Source organism: Belonocnema kinseyi, chromosome 9, assembly GCF_010883055.1.
Source record: "Belonocnema kinseyi isolate 2016_QV_RU_SX_M_011 chromosome 9, B_treatae_v1, whole genome shotgun sequence".
NCBI lineage: Eukaryota > Metazoa > Arthropoda > Insecta > Hymenoptera > Cynipidae > Belonocnema > Belonocnema kinseyi.
Genome location: NC_046665.1, coordinates 76,341,276 through 76,354,785, shown reverse-complemented (window position 1 = coordinate 76,354,785; position 13,510 = coordinate 76,341,276). Strand labels below are relative to the sequence as shown.

General features: G+C 28.7%; 1 protein-coding gene and 2 non-coding genes across 3 annotated transcripts in view; 1 reads left to right on the top strand and 2 right to left on the bottom strand.

The window, feature by feature from the left end:
• Positions 1 to 6,526, bottom strand: part of LOC117179416 (ATP-binding cassette sub-family A member 5-like) — a 134,296-nt gene extending 127,770 nt beyond the window's left edge. The window contains exon 1 of the mRNA XM_033371184.1: positions 6,403 to 6,526. The gene's annotated coding sequence lies outside the window, so the exon portion shown is untranslated. The remainder of the gene's footprint in view (positions 1 to 6,402) is intronic.
• On the top strand, positions 3,399 to 3,490 carry Trnay-gua. Its single transcript is given in 2 exon segments — positions 3,399 to 3,435; positions 3,455 to 3,490. It is a non-coding gene; the product is annotated as a tRNA-Tyr (tRNA).
• Positions 5,713 to 5,785, bottom strand: Trnar-ucg. Its single transcript has one exon. It is a non-coding gene; the product is annotated as a tRNA-Arg (tRNA).
• Positions 6,527 to 13,510: the final 6,984 nt, after the last annotated feature.

Genomic DNA, 13,510 nt, shown 5'->3' with positions numbered 1-13,510 from the left:
TTTTCTTTTAGCCTATCACGTGAACAGGTGAGCAGAACAAATCCTGTATTACGGGAGGTCACACGGGACGATGGACAGTATGAACGCCTTTCATAATCGTATATAGTAGACATAGGTTTATTTAGATTTTTGTGAGCGCAAAAGCCATTAGTTGCCCCCCCCCTCACCAAAATTTTGGAGGGACCCCCCCCATTGTTCCAGCGCCCCTGGGGCTAGGTAGATTGAAAATCATTTAATTGTTTCAAAAGTTTCGACACACAATGCTGGCCCTCATCAGTGAATATTATAAATCCTGTAAAAATTGCATTATTTCTTGTAGGGATGCAATTTACAATTTGAACATATTTTTTTAATAATATAAAAGTTCGAAAATTATTTTAAAAAATATTATATAAAATTAAAACTCAATTAAATTATTATTATCAATGCAATGAATTGTCTGTAATCATTAACAATTATTTTTGTAGTTGACGATTTTTTCTAAGTCTTTAAAAAATTGTAGCATCGTGTATTTGATGAAAATATTCTTTTTTTAAATTACAATTTATTTTTAATGTTCCTAAATCCACATATGATGCATGTTGAAAAACATCTTTTTTTTAAATTTATTTAACGAAGTGAAATAAGCTAATAATTACTGACCTTGAAATAATTTTCAATAAATCTTTGACATAACGGAGAGATTAATTTCTGGGGAGGAAAAAATTAAGATTTTACTTTTACAGAAATAATTTTTCATCATAACAAAAAATTCATTAGCATGTCATTATTTTTTGAATAAAAAAATTTTTATGTAATTTTCCAACTGCGATATTAAACAAAGAATAACATTTCCAAATTATGAATTGCGTCCCCACAAGAAAGAATGTTTTTTTTACATATTTAATAAAATGCACTGATGTGGGACAAGATTGTGTGCAAAAACGTTTGAAATCATTTTTTTTTTTAATTTACCTGATCCTAAAGCCAACAATGAGCATAAAGATACTCAAAGATATTTATTATTGAGGTTCACTACAATCCTCCAGCCATTATTAATAACAATAATCCTCAAATTCATTCATTCACTTTGTTCACATTGAAGTTCCTATGCTTTCGCTTACTCATATCGCATGCTTTTGTATCGCGATTTTTGTTGCCACCCACTTAATTAACAGTTAGTTATAGTATAAGTTAGTTTGACATCTTATAAAATTCTGTTTCCACTGGAAGTTGTTTCGATTGAATGGACATTCTTTAGTTTGAATTGCAATATCAAATTCTCATTATGTTCGATCGGCATAAAAATCATCCTTATCTGTCTTCAGGCTATATGATTATTTAAAATTAAATACAGTGCTAAAAAATTTCCTTAAAAGGGTAACTATATAATTAATTTAATTAGCTTAAGAATCCAACTTTTCCAACGAAATAATTCAAAATTGCATAATTTCCTCTAAACAGTAAATATTAAAGAACCTTCAATTTAAAATATTCAAAATTGGTGAATTTAAAATTCCAAATCGTTAAAATTGAAAATCTTCAAAGTGGAAATAATCCAACAAAATTTTTAAAGTACAGACCTTTAAAATTGAATAATTTGCAATTCTTTCTCATTAATATTCAAGAATTTTCATTTTTCATTTACAAAACTGAAGTTTTTAATTTATTAAATTTACAATTAAAAATTATGCTAGTTTTAAGGCTAACAGTTTGCATTAGAAAATTCTGTAATTTTGATTTATCACATTGGAAATTTCTTATATTTGGTAGATTTATAATTGAACTCTTGAGTTTTGATATTTAAAATCATCACAATTCAAGAATTTTTATTTATTCATCTTGACAATTGAATAATTTGCAATTGTATATATTTAAAATGAAAGATTTCCAAATGTAACGCTATAATTTTAAATAACTCTAAATTGTAAATCTTTAAATTTGAAGAGGTTTGAACTTTTGCAATTATAAAATTTTTTAAACTATACAAGTTTTAAGTTTGACAAATAAATAATTATGTAATTTTGGCGATTTATATTCCAAATGTCTTAAATTTGGAAGATTTAGAATTGAAAGTTTGAATTTTGATTGTCTAAACGATCAAAATTACATACATTTTTATTAATAGTTCTTTAAAGGTGACAAGTTTTAGATTGTGAGTTCAAATTTGTAAAACTTTGAATTGTAAATCTTTAAAATTCAAGAGTTTATCATTTTAAAACTTTTGAATTAAAAATTTCGCAAATTTTAAGATTTGCAATTCAAAATTCTGTAATTTTGATTATTCACATTAGAAATTTTATCAGTTTGGAAAATTTAGATTTGAAGTTTATTACTTTTATTTATTTTTATGTATTTTTATTTATGCATCTTAAAAATTGAATAATTTGCATATCGATATTTTTACAATTTACAATTGTTAATTTTCAAAATTTTCGAACCATGAATTGTAAATCTTAAAAATTGAAGTTTTTAATTTTGACAATTTACAATTAAAGATTATACAGTTGAAGAGTCTCTAATTTTTATGATTTATATTCGACATTTATCCAGTTTGGAAGATTTGTGATTGAAAACTTGACTTTTTATTTTCAAAACCATCGAAATTTAGGAAATTTTTATTTCTATATCTTTAAAGTTGACAAGCTTTTACTCGTAGCTCTATAAATTTCTAGAATTTTGAATTGTAAATCTTTAAAATTAATCAGTTTTAAATTTTGAACATTTACAACTAAAAATTAATCAAGTTTCAGGTTTTACAAGTAAAAATTCTGTAATTTGTATGATTTACATGAAATTAAATTTAAAACTAAAATTATAATTATGATTACAATTGAAATTGAAATTAAATTAATATTGTATGAAATCCGATGTAGCTATTTTCATATTCATTGTAAGTTATGATTATGAGTGATATTGTATGGAATTTTAAATTCAAGCATATATTTTAATTTAGTAATAAATATTTCATTAACTCCTCTATGTATAAAATAAATTGATATAGTACGATTCATAATGGAATGGAATACGATATACAATGTTTGGCGGGTGACATGACTGTGGGTGACTGTGGGGTTCACAAACACCTCAATCCTGATACCCTCACATGCCCTGTAATACCCTACCCCCCGCTCCTCGACAACAATCGAATCCGCCACAAGCAGACATTGCACGCCAACGTGGTTCTCAAGTCACCAGGTGCAAAACAAATTGAGATTAGTATCGATCGAAGCTTCCATATTTTAATTTCATTAGGATTTTTCAATCCTTCAAGGTCCTGCTTAATATAACAAGACTTTTCTACAATGCAAAAACATACAATAAAAAGATTGGATTATGTAATTGTTGCAGTTGAACACACTCAGGCCGTGCCACTTGCTCCGTGAATGAAATTCCTTTTTCCAGCACTTAGCAATAAGCCTTCGATAGCTCAGTTGGTAGAGCGGTGGACTGTAGTTGGTTACTTGATATAGACATCCATAGGTCGCTGGTTCAAATCCGGCTCGAAGGAAACTTTTTTTTTTAATCTTGCCATTCTAATCATTAATATTATATATTTTTATTTTTTTGTTTAAATAAATAAAAAGTAATTAATATTAAAAATATATTCTTTTCTTAAAATTTAATTTTGTGAAAATTGGGTTAATAATTTTTATTCGTTTTTCTTTTAAAAATAACTACCAATCATGTTAGTGAAAAATTGTTACTAAAAAGAAAATTACTTGCAATCAGCTCATATCCACAGAGGAAATGTATTTTTACAATAAAATACGATAAATTACAATAAAGGACAACAATAATAAAATTGTAATTTATTGTAAATATTTGTATTTATACTTGTAAAATTTTGTACTTAAAAATTTGTAGAAAAAATTAACATTTTTACATTCATGAACTTTATTATATAATAATAAACTCGTAATACGCGGATAGAAGATAAAATGGATAAGAAATATCCAAATCTCGTTAAATATTCCAAATTTTGCTTATGACGCTCATGCTTTTATTTTTTGATCAGGGTTTCAATCAAGAAATTAATTTTAAAATATTTTAAAGAAGACACCCTGCTGAAAATAAAAAGGAATATGCATATTCATTATAGTCTTATAATATGCAATTCTTTATTTATGGACTGGAAATAAGGATCAGTGACAAATTTGAGATATTGGATCGATATTTTCTTGCGTACACTATACCTGGCCTACAGCGCGGAATAGGGTAACGGTACCTAACTGATAACTTGTGCCCCCTTCGGATGGTAACATACTACATTATTAACCCCTTGGCGCCAGATTGGCTGCCGAGGGGAACTTTGAAATTGCACGCTCCCTTCCACCCTTCGTTATTGGTTGCATATGTGTATATATGATTCAGTTTTTTCGAATGTTTATATTTTGCTATCAAATATTTTATCATTTATTCTAAATGTCTGCAACTTTTGTTTTTATGTAAATTTAGTTATTGCCGACCTCGTTTCACGCCTCGCTTTATAATTATAATTCACACAGTAAATCTAAAAAATATTTCTTTACAGTAATTGGTTTAATTTTTAATCGTTCTAATGTCTTTCCGAGTACAAAATTTTTTCATTCCAATGCGCCAAAAATATTTTTGAGGCTTTTCATATCCTATTGAGGAATCAACTTGTCGCGACTGATAAAAAAATTTTAGGTAACATTTTTGGAACAATTTTATTCGACATTTGTTCAAAACCCTGACAATTGACAACTAAAAAATAAATGGGAAATTTCTAGGCTATTGAATTTGGGATTTTTTTGGAACTTTTGTAGAACTCTTTAATGATGCTACACGTGTTATTGTAATAAAGAAACTTAAACTTTAAAATTGCTCAATTTTGAAAATTCTGTTGAAGTTTTACTCATAAGGTCCTGGTATTGGTCCATATGTGAAGTTGTTTATTCTTACGGTACAATTGCGATATACTTGTCGGTGTATTTACAATCTTTTGGTGAGCCATTATACATACTTTAATAGCCTAATTTGGATCCGACATACCGCCTGTGACGCAGATTTTATTGGTCTTAAAACCTTCAACGAAAGTCGAAACAATTCCAATTATTACAATACAATGTTTTCATTTTAAATAATTTACCTTCATAAATATGGTTAGCTGATTTTTTTTAAAAAGACCGAAAGGATTTATTTTTGTAAAGTCTGCTGTAGCTCATGATGCCGGTTCACAAAAAAACATTATAAATTTTTCTAATAAAATATATAGTACTTTTTCATGCTTTGATGTAATATGAGCTATGAATCACGTTCCTATAATAATTGTGAAAAGAGTATATGCTGCCTGAAAACCAAATTATCTTTATCTGGCATCTAAAAGTACACATAGGATACGCAAAATAAAGATTATAATTGTGAATTACTAAACAAACCAGTACAAGCGATCGTATATTAAAATGGCAACAGTGGGAGAAGTTATATTTCTTTTCTGATTGATGATTTCTTGAAAATAGAAATGACACAAGTCAAAAAGCGAAAAACGGAATTTGTACTGAAATTTCAAACAAACAAAAAAAGAGACCCTTATTCAGGTTCTGCTATTCTTAATTGTTTATTAATTCTTACAGTTATTATTTTTATATAACATAAGATCATTAAATTTTGTAATGGATATAAATTTGACAAAAATATATGATAAAAATTTGGAGTAGGGTACCTTATTGAATTAGAAAGAATAATCAAAATAGTTCAAAAAAACATTTCCGACCGTGACAGGACTCGAACCTGCAATCTTCGGATCCGAAGTCCGACGCCTTATCCATTAGGCCACACGGTCCGTTGATAACAGTTCTCGTTAGGCAGTATAAAAACCGGAAATAACTTTCTAAAAAAGAACTTCCTCAATTTAACGAGAAATTTTCGTATTTAAGTAAGTTACACATACTGAATCATTTTAATGTAAAAATTAAACCTCTACATTTGTTTATTTTTTCATAAAACTACTTTAAGTGTGCGCCGGTATAGTAGGAATTAAAGCATGGTAGAGAAAAGAAGTCATAAACACTATTCTATCGACTACCGATATTCAATAACGCAAAATAAAAAATTGTAGATTATAAAAAAAATGGTCTATAAATAAAATATTATATCTGTGATGTCCGTAAAAATATTAAAAATAAACAACTTTTTGTGCTTTTCTTTTTTATTAATAATTAGTTTAATTTTATTAAATGTAAATCGATATATTCATCTTTATTATCTTTATAATCTTTATAATAAATTATATTGAATTACTTTATATTAAAGTTACTTCAAAATATTTTTAAGAAATCGATTGATTTCGAATTTTGCATACGGTAACCTAAATATTAACTAGTGTCGTGAAAAGAAAGATAAAAATAGTTCTAAAAAATTTGCCACGTTAATTTAAGAATAAAATAGATGGAGGCTTACCTTCCGGATAAAAGTCGATTGGATAACTGAAATGGAAGTAGGATCGGTGGGAATTAGTAGCCGATTTCAATGCTCAATGATGACAGCACGACACAATAAATTTTTGGTAAACAAACTAAGCCAAACTACAACAAACGGCCACCATAACGATTGCAGAATGCAGTTCATTTTTATTACCCTCCTTCAGATGGCAGCACTATTCCAACTCCTCCAGCTGGAAACAGTTTGAAATAAAAGAATCGACATACAGACTCAATTACCTACACTTTTTTCTCATTTATATATATATATAAATATTTACATTCCTATCAGCCTTTTAAATTCCAAAATAATTGAAATTCTAGAATTTTTAATTATCACATACAAAAATTATAATTCAATATTAAAAGGAATGAAACGAATTTTTCTAATTAAAAATAAAATTTGCCGATACTTTTACCGTTCTAAATGGAAAACTTCTCATTTACAAACATTTAAAATTAATTTATTTTAAAAAGATGTTCAAAATAAAGTAATTTTAAATGAGAAAGATTAGAAAGGAAGATCTTGTTGCCAAGAATTAGAAAATTGTCGATTTTACCAGTTTTAGGTTCCCCCGGCTTTTTTTCTAGAATAATAAATATTTTGTCCTGAAAATTTGGGAAATGATAGCGAACATACTAACAGACGTCCCCACAAACTTTTTTTGTGTTTTTTTTTTATCAAAAAATTTTTGATATTGTTAACAACGTGCGTGTATATTTCGAGGTTATGTGTGTTACAATTCACCCGAGCGTTACTTCCAAACTACACAATATTTTTGGCCCAAAAATTTGGACTTACAAATAAACATAGTAACTAATCTCCCGGAACTAACCTTGTTTGCAGGCAATCAAAAAAAGTTTATTTCATAAATAATTTCCAGATTATCGGAAAGGCAGAGATGAAAAATGACGTAACATCAAAATAATGCATATGCATAAAATTTTTGCTTAGCACAATAAATTTTTTTGTTATTATCCATCAAAAAAGAGTCCGTGGACGTCCGTTATCATATTTTATAGCATCTCCGAATTCAGTTTTTAAAAACTTTCAATTTTGTGGAAAAAAAGCCGGGGAAACTGTAAGTATCACATGCCCTTAAATCGTTCAAAAATTCACAATTTTCAAACCGTTGATTAAACATTTTAAAATTCAACCATTTCCATTTTAATTGCAGGTGTAAAATGAGGTAAAATACTGAGGTATTAATTTCTGATGGTTCTATTTTTATCCATTATTATTTTAAACAGCATAATTTATCATTATAACTTTTGAATTTCAACTCGTTTAGTTTTTAATACCTAATTTAGAATTATTATTCGTTTTGGAAATCTTACAATCAGAAATATTTTGGAACCATTAAACCTTCCAATATGATATGCTAAGATTGCGAATAATTGACAAAGTCAGGCAGTTTTGTAGTTTTCAAATTTAAAACAGAGAATTTAGAATATTGGAATCTAAGATCGTGATATTTAAAATTGGACACTGCCAAAAACTAAGCAATTTCGTATTAAATATTTGCGAATGCAACTAGCTTTTGACCTCACAAAACCTTCGTCGTATTTCGTTTAAAATTGAAGAATTGTGGGTAATATGACTAAAAAACTGGAAAATGATATATCTTCTGATTGGAAACTTCCATATCATAATATTATAATTTATTCAAACTTGAGACATTAAAATAAAAAAATACCGTAGATTCACTATGGGTGTATTTTTTTGTGCTCATTTTATGAGCATTTTGTTTCCTCATAAATATCAAATAAATTTGCTTTCTCATAGAGGGAAGTTTTTCTCCAATAAAAGAAGAAAATGGATGCTTTCAATATTTTCTAAGCTTTTGTTTCTGTCTTACCGAAAATCTTATTTTCCTAAAATCAAAGAGCCCATCAGAATGTCAGTCGATGTGTTTTGTTATAAAGAACAACTTTTTAACTTACGGTAGTGTCATATTCCAAATAACAAAATGTTTTCGTCATATGAACAATGTAAACTTTTTTTTAACTTTATAAATCGCTATTAATTATTCAAGAATCGCATTCGAAAGTTCATCAACAGGACAATCCACACGTCTCGAAGAAGCGAGCAATTTCATCTAAATACAAACTCTTGTATTCCCAATTTTAAAAAATCCTCTGAAAAAACCTACAGTAAAACTCCGACATAGCGGTGCGGTGTTCACTCAAGCGTGACAAAACAAAGCCTGTTTACGTTCGGAGTTAGACTATCTCCGGTTAGGTGAGGTTGATGTTCAGCCCCAAAACCGCGACTATCTCCGAGTTTCACTGTAAATAATATCCTCGAGGTATTTAAAAATGATATTGGTAGGTTATGGTAGGTCATGGAAGGTTCTTCAATTGGGCAATCGTTAAGTCTTAAAGACGTGAATAAATATATCATATAAATGTCTGTTGTGTTCCCAATATTAAAAAAGGTTTCCTAACATCAAAAAGACAAACAGTCGATTTTTAAAATTTATTCGACGAACCTCGAAGACGCGAATAAACATCGCAGATACAGTAACTCAGTATTCCTAATATGGGAAAAGTTCTTCTCATATAAATAGAATACATAACATTTTTCAAACTTCATAAATCGGTACTGGTGGTTTCTAAAAAATTCAACAATAGGTTGATCCATGCGTCTCGAAGACGTGAACGAATACACTAGATATCCTTTTGCAGTATTTTGAATATCAAACAATTTTTACATTTTCATAATTTATGATTGAGAAAGTATTACAATTGTCGGAAATTTGACATCACAGTTTTTCAACGGAACTCCACGTTTCGAGACCCCCTGAATCCGAAAATCATGTTTTCATGATGGCGTCTGTCTGTCCGTCCGGCCGTTCGTCCGTCCGTAAACACGATAACTCCCGAAAAAATGAACGAATCAAATCCATCTTCGGCAAACTTTTTTTAGGTCATAGAAGAAAGGACGAGTTCGTTAACCAGCCATTTTTGATAAAAATTCAAAAAGTGAGCCCATTTTGAAAATTTTTTAGACCACTTTTTTCTGAATATGAAAATTCTATATATGGATATTTATAGAATTTAAAAAAAGGAACAATTTATCCTCATGACTTTTTTCGATAAATAGAAAATTGTCAGAGATATAGCGGTTTTAAAAATTTTTTAATCAACTGAAAATCAAAATTTTAAGCCAAAAAATACACGATATGAAAAAAATTCAAGAAAAGAAAAACATTTATTTTTAAAAGACCTAGAAGATTATCATGACAAATTTTTGGATTTTCTTTAAAAATCAAAAATTCGAATTTTGACTGCACAAAAAAATAATGAAAAATAAAAAATTCCATTTTGTAGACAAACTATGTGGGAGACGAAAAAAGATGAATTAACAAAAATTGTTATCCCTAAAAAGATCTACAATTTCGTTAAGAATCACTTCTTGATAGGACGCGTACCTTTTGTTTTATTCGTGAAAAATAACGTTGAAAAAAATAAAATAAAATAAAAATGTGTGAAAAACGACGAAAGTTACGAGAAAAAAATTCAATAAAACCTGTTTACAAATGTATGTCGGAAATCGAGCGCGCAGCACGAGTGTTACGATCATAATGTGTACGTCAAAGCCTACATATATGAAGACGCATATAAATACTGCCATCTAAAAGAGATCTGTTTGATAAAGTTTTTTTCAGGCATTCCAAAAGCAAAGAATAAATATCCGAGCGCGAAGCGCGAGGTAACCCATTATCGAGCGCGAAGCGCGAGATTGAACCATCAAGCGCCCTAGGCACGCTCAAACTTGCGAGCCGCGCGCATAGCGCGCGATCAGAATGTGCCCGCCATGCGGGCAGATTTTTTTATTCAAGCAAGATATACTCTCTAAATTTGAATTAGTACACGGTAACAAAAATTGAGCTGTCACAGGGATATTATTCCATATTATAGCTAAAAATTTAGCTGAAAATGAATATCCTTGACCATTTACCATATATCGGGGATATCGTATAGCCAAACCCCTGATTAGTATAGCTATAATAGGGATATTAAGAATAGGTGTCTGAAGGAATTATCGGAAGAGCGCCGGTGCATCATGGGAGCAGCGAAATAAAATGGCAACGGCCTAATCGGGAGCAGTGACAGTTCAGATTTACTTTGGACAATTAAACGCTTTTTACCACTTAAAATGTGCGCGAATGTTAATAGTAAATAGAGTTTCTTATGCGGTAATAACAATTTACATTTGTTTCGATTGTAGGCGAGGTATTACACGGATTTGAGGGAAATTCATTTTCGCGATACCAGACGAAAGATTGGCTACTGTAAGTTAATATATTTCTATAACAACTAAATTTTTTTTTCTAATCTGAAGGTACTACAATTATACATAATCTGTCGAAAATAATAAACCCTCGAACTTAGCAATTTTGTCCAAATTACTAATTTACGAGAACAATTTACATAAAGTCACTAAATGTTTAACTCTTCTAACTAAACGTTTTACCTAATTTAAGCGGACACTTTCTTTGAGTTTAATATATTCTCGATTCGCTCATTCGCCTGAAGAAATTTTTTCCGTGTAAAATATAACTGATTGTCAGTTAAATTCTACTAATTTCTATAGCTAGAATTGAGTCACTGACAATTAGTAAAATTATATTGATTGGATTAGTAAAACGAAAATTACTAATTGAATCAGTTATATGTACCTGCACTAATAAAACTGATTGATCAGTTATGATTGTATTGAAAAAATCAGTTAATTTGAAAAGGTTACGTTCTAAATATATTTGGGCGCTATTTTGAAATGTGAAATTGTTTAAAAATTTTAATTACTTAGCACGTGTAAATAATGAAATAAATAATCAAATAATAATAATCGAATGATTGCGTAAAAAAATTGTGTTCAAATTTTAAAAAAATGTAACTTTTTACATTTTGGTCTAATTGAACAATTTAACTCAGTTTCTAAACACATTTGACATACAGTAAAAACTTTTAATAAAATTTTCTAATCGATCAGACAGATATTTTTGAAAATTATATAAAAGTGCATATGTTGCAAGTCTTCCACCCATGTATAAGAAACGTTGACAAAAATTTATGAAATTAAAAAAAAAATATTTTTAAATTCTTAAAATGCTTAAAATTTTTTTAATTTGGTTGGACATATATCTGGTCAATGAACATAAACTTCATTTGAGGACCTTTAAAAAGTACATCGATGGCTCACGCGATTGAACAAATCCTTGTAAAGTTAGCGTGGGTACAACATTCAGGTAAGCATACAGCTAGATGCCAAAAAAATGTTATGACTTTCGTTCTCTTTGAGTACCGAAATGTAAAGATCCGTTAAAAACCAAAGAGCGAAATTTTGAACGATTATTAAACTATCATTAATGAGATTGTAAAATAAACGTAAACAATCAGAAAAAAAACAGGAAAATCCGTCAACGCAATGACACCAAAGGTCCTTTAAGGGGTGATAAACTTTGAAAATGCTAAATGGTTTAGTGCATAAATATTCAATTAAAAATTACTATCTTTAAATTTATCGATGAATTCATCATCGACGATGCCTAATGATAGCAACTCCTGGCACAATTCTTTGCAGCTGAATTTCTCAAAATTTGTAATTTTTCTATTCTCTAGTTCCGTCGTCTGCTGCCAATGAGGTATTTTCACTTCAAATCGAGAGGCTAACTTCACTTCCTAAATAGCTGAGGGTAAAACAAGGGACCAAATGCATCGGATTTAGTTCAATCTTGCTCTATTTTGCTAATATCTTCATAAAAGATCATTTTTTTTATATAAGTGTATTTGAAAAATAGTTTATATTGTTAAATTTCTATTTAATTAAATAATAAAATTATTATAATTATTATAAATGACAACGATATTATAGAAATAAAGTTTTGTTCCACGCATTTGATCCATTGTTTTCCCCTCAGTTTTTAACGAAGTGAAGTTAGCTGATGGTTGAAGTGAAAATACCTAATTTGGGAGCCTTGTATTACTGCGCTTGCGTGGAATTCAAAATTGACATTAAAAACAATTCTAGTAATTAAAATAAATAATTTTCATAATATGTACAAGAATGTACATATACTGTTGTTTATTAAAATTTTGTTTAAGAAATATAAGTTAGTTTGCGGAATTCAATGAAAATAAACTGTTAATTAGAAAATACGCGTTTTATACATTTTTCTCTTAACTGAAACTCAGAAAGTATTTGAAAAAAATATTGTTTGTTATATGCATAATAGTAATAGCTTTTAATGTTTTATAATTTTCAAAGTAAACTTATCTTTCATGAAATTTTATTCACACACAGATATACATCTCTTTATCGCCTTCAAAAATCTTTTGACGTTCAGTGACAATATGTTATCAATTAAATGCAGATGAAATAAGTTTTCTTCACTCTCAAATGGAGACACGAATATATGAGAAAAATTAAAATGTAATGGAAAGAACAAAATATTTTCAAATGAAACGTGTATAACAATACACGGGTAAAATTAATTTATAAATTACTCTTAATACTTGACAACATTTACACCCGTGTATTGTTATACACTAAGTTTATATATTTCGAGGAAAAATTTATAATTAAAGTTTTGATTAACCTCAATATTACAAATAATATTGTGATTAACCCGTAACTGATTAACTTCAGTTACGGGTTTTTTTGCAGTTAAAATTAGTAAACTTCTGAAAATAACTGATTCATCAAGTAAAATGAAGTGTACTGAATGTGTATAAGCTAACTAATGTATTTTAAATAATTCTTCATTTTTCAATAAGCTCGAAAGTGAGCTATGTTTTATGTTCACGCATTTTTGTATGGATATATGTTTCTCCATGCTATTTCGTCGAATCATATCAACGACTAGATTTGTTTATGTTAGCCCCACTTTGGCACAACTTGAGACTTCTGAGGTCTGGTGACCCGAGAGATGAAGTCAGTATAAAAAGAACTTTCAATGATGTAAGATCATTCGATCACTTGTTTCATTTAATAAATCCTTTGTTCATCTTGATATTTCGAAATTTATACGAAAACCTTTTTCCTATTAATAAAGTACTTTTAGGGAAAGCACGAACAGTAT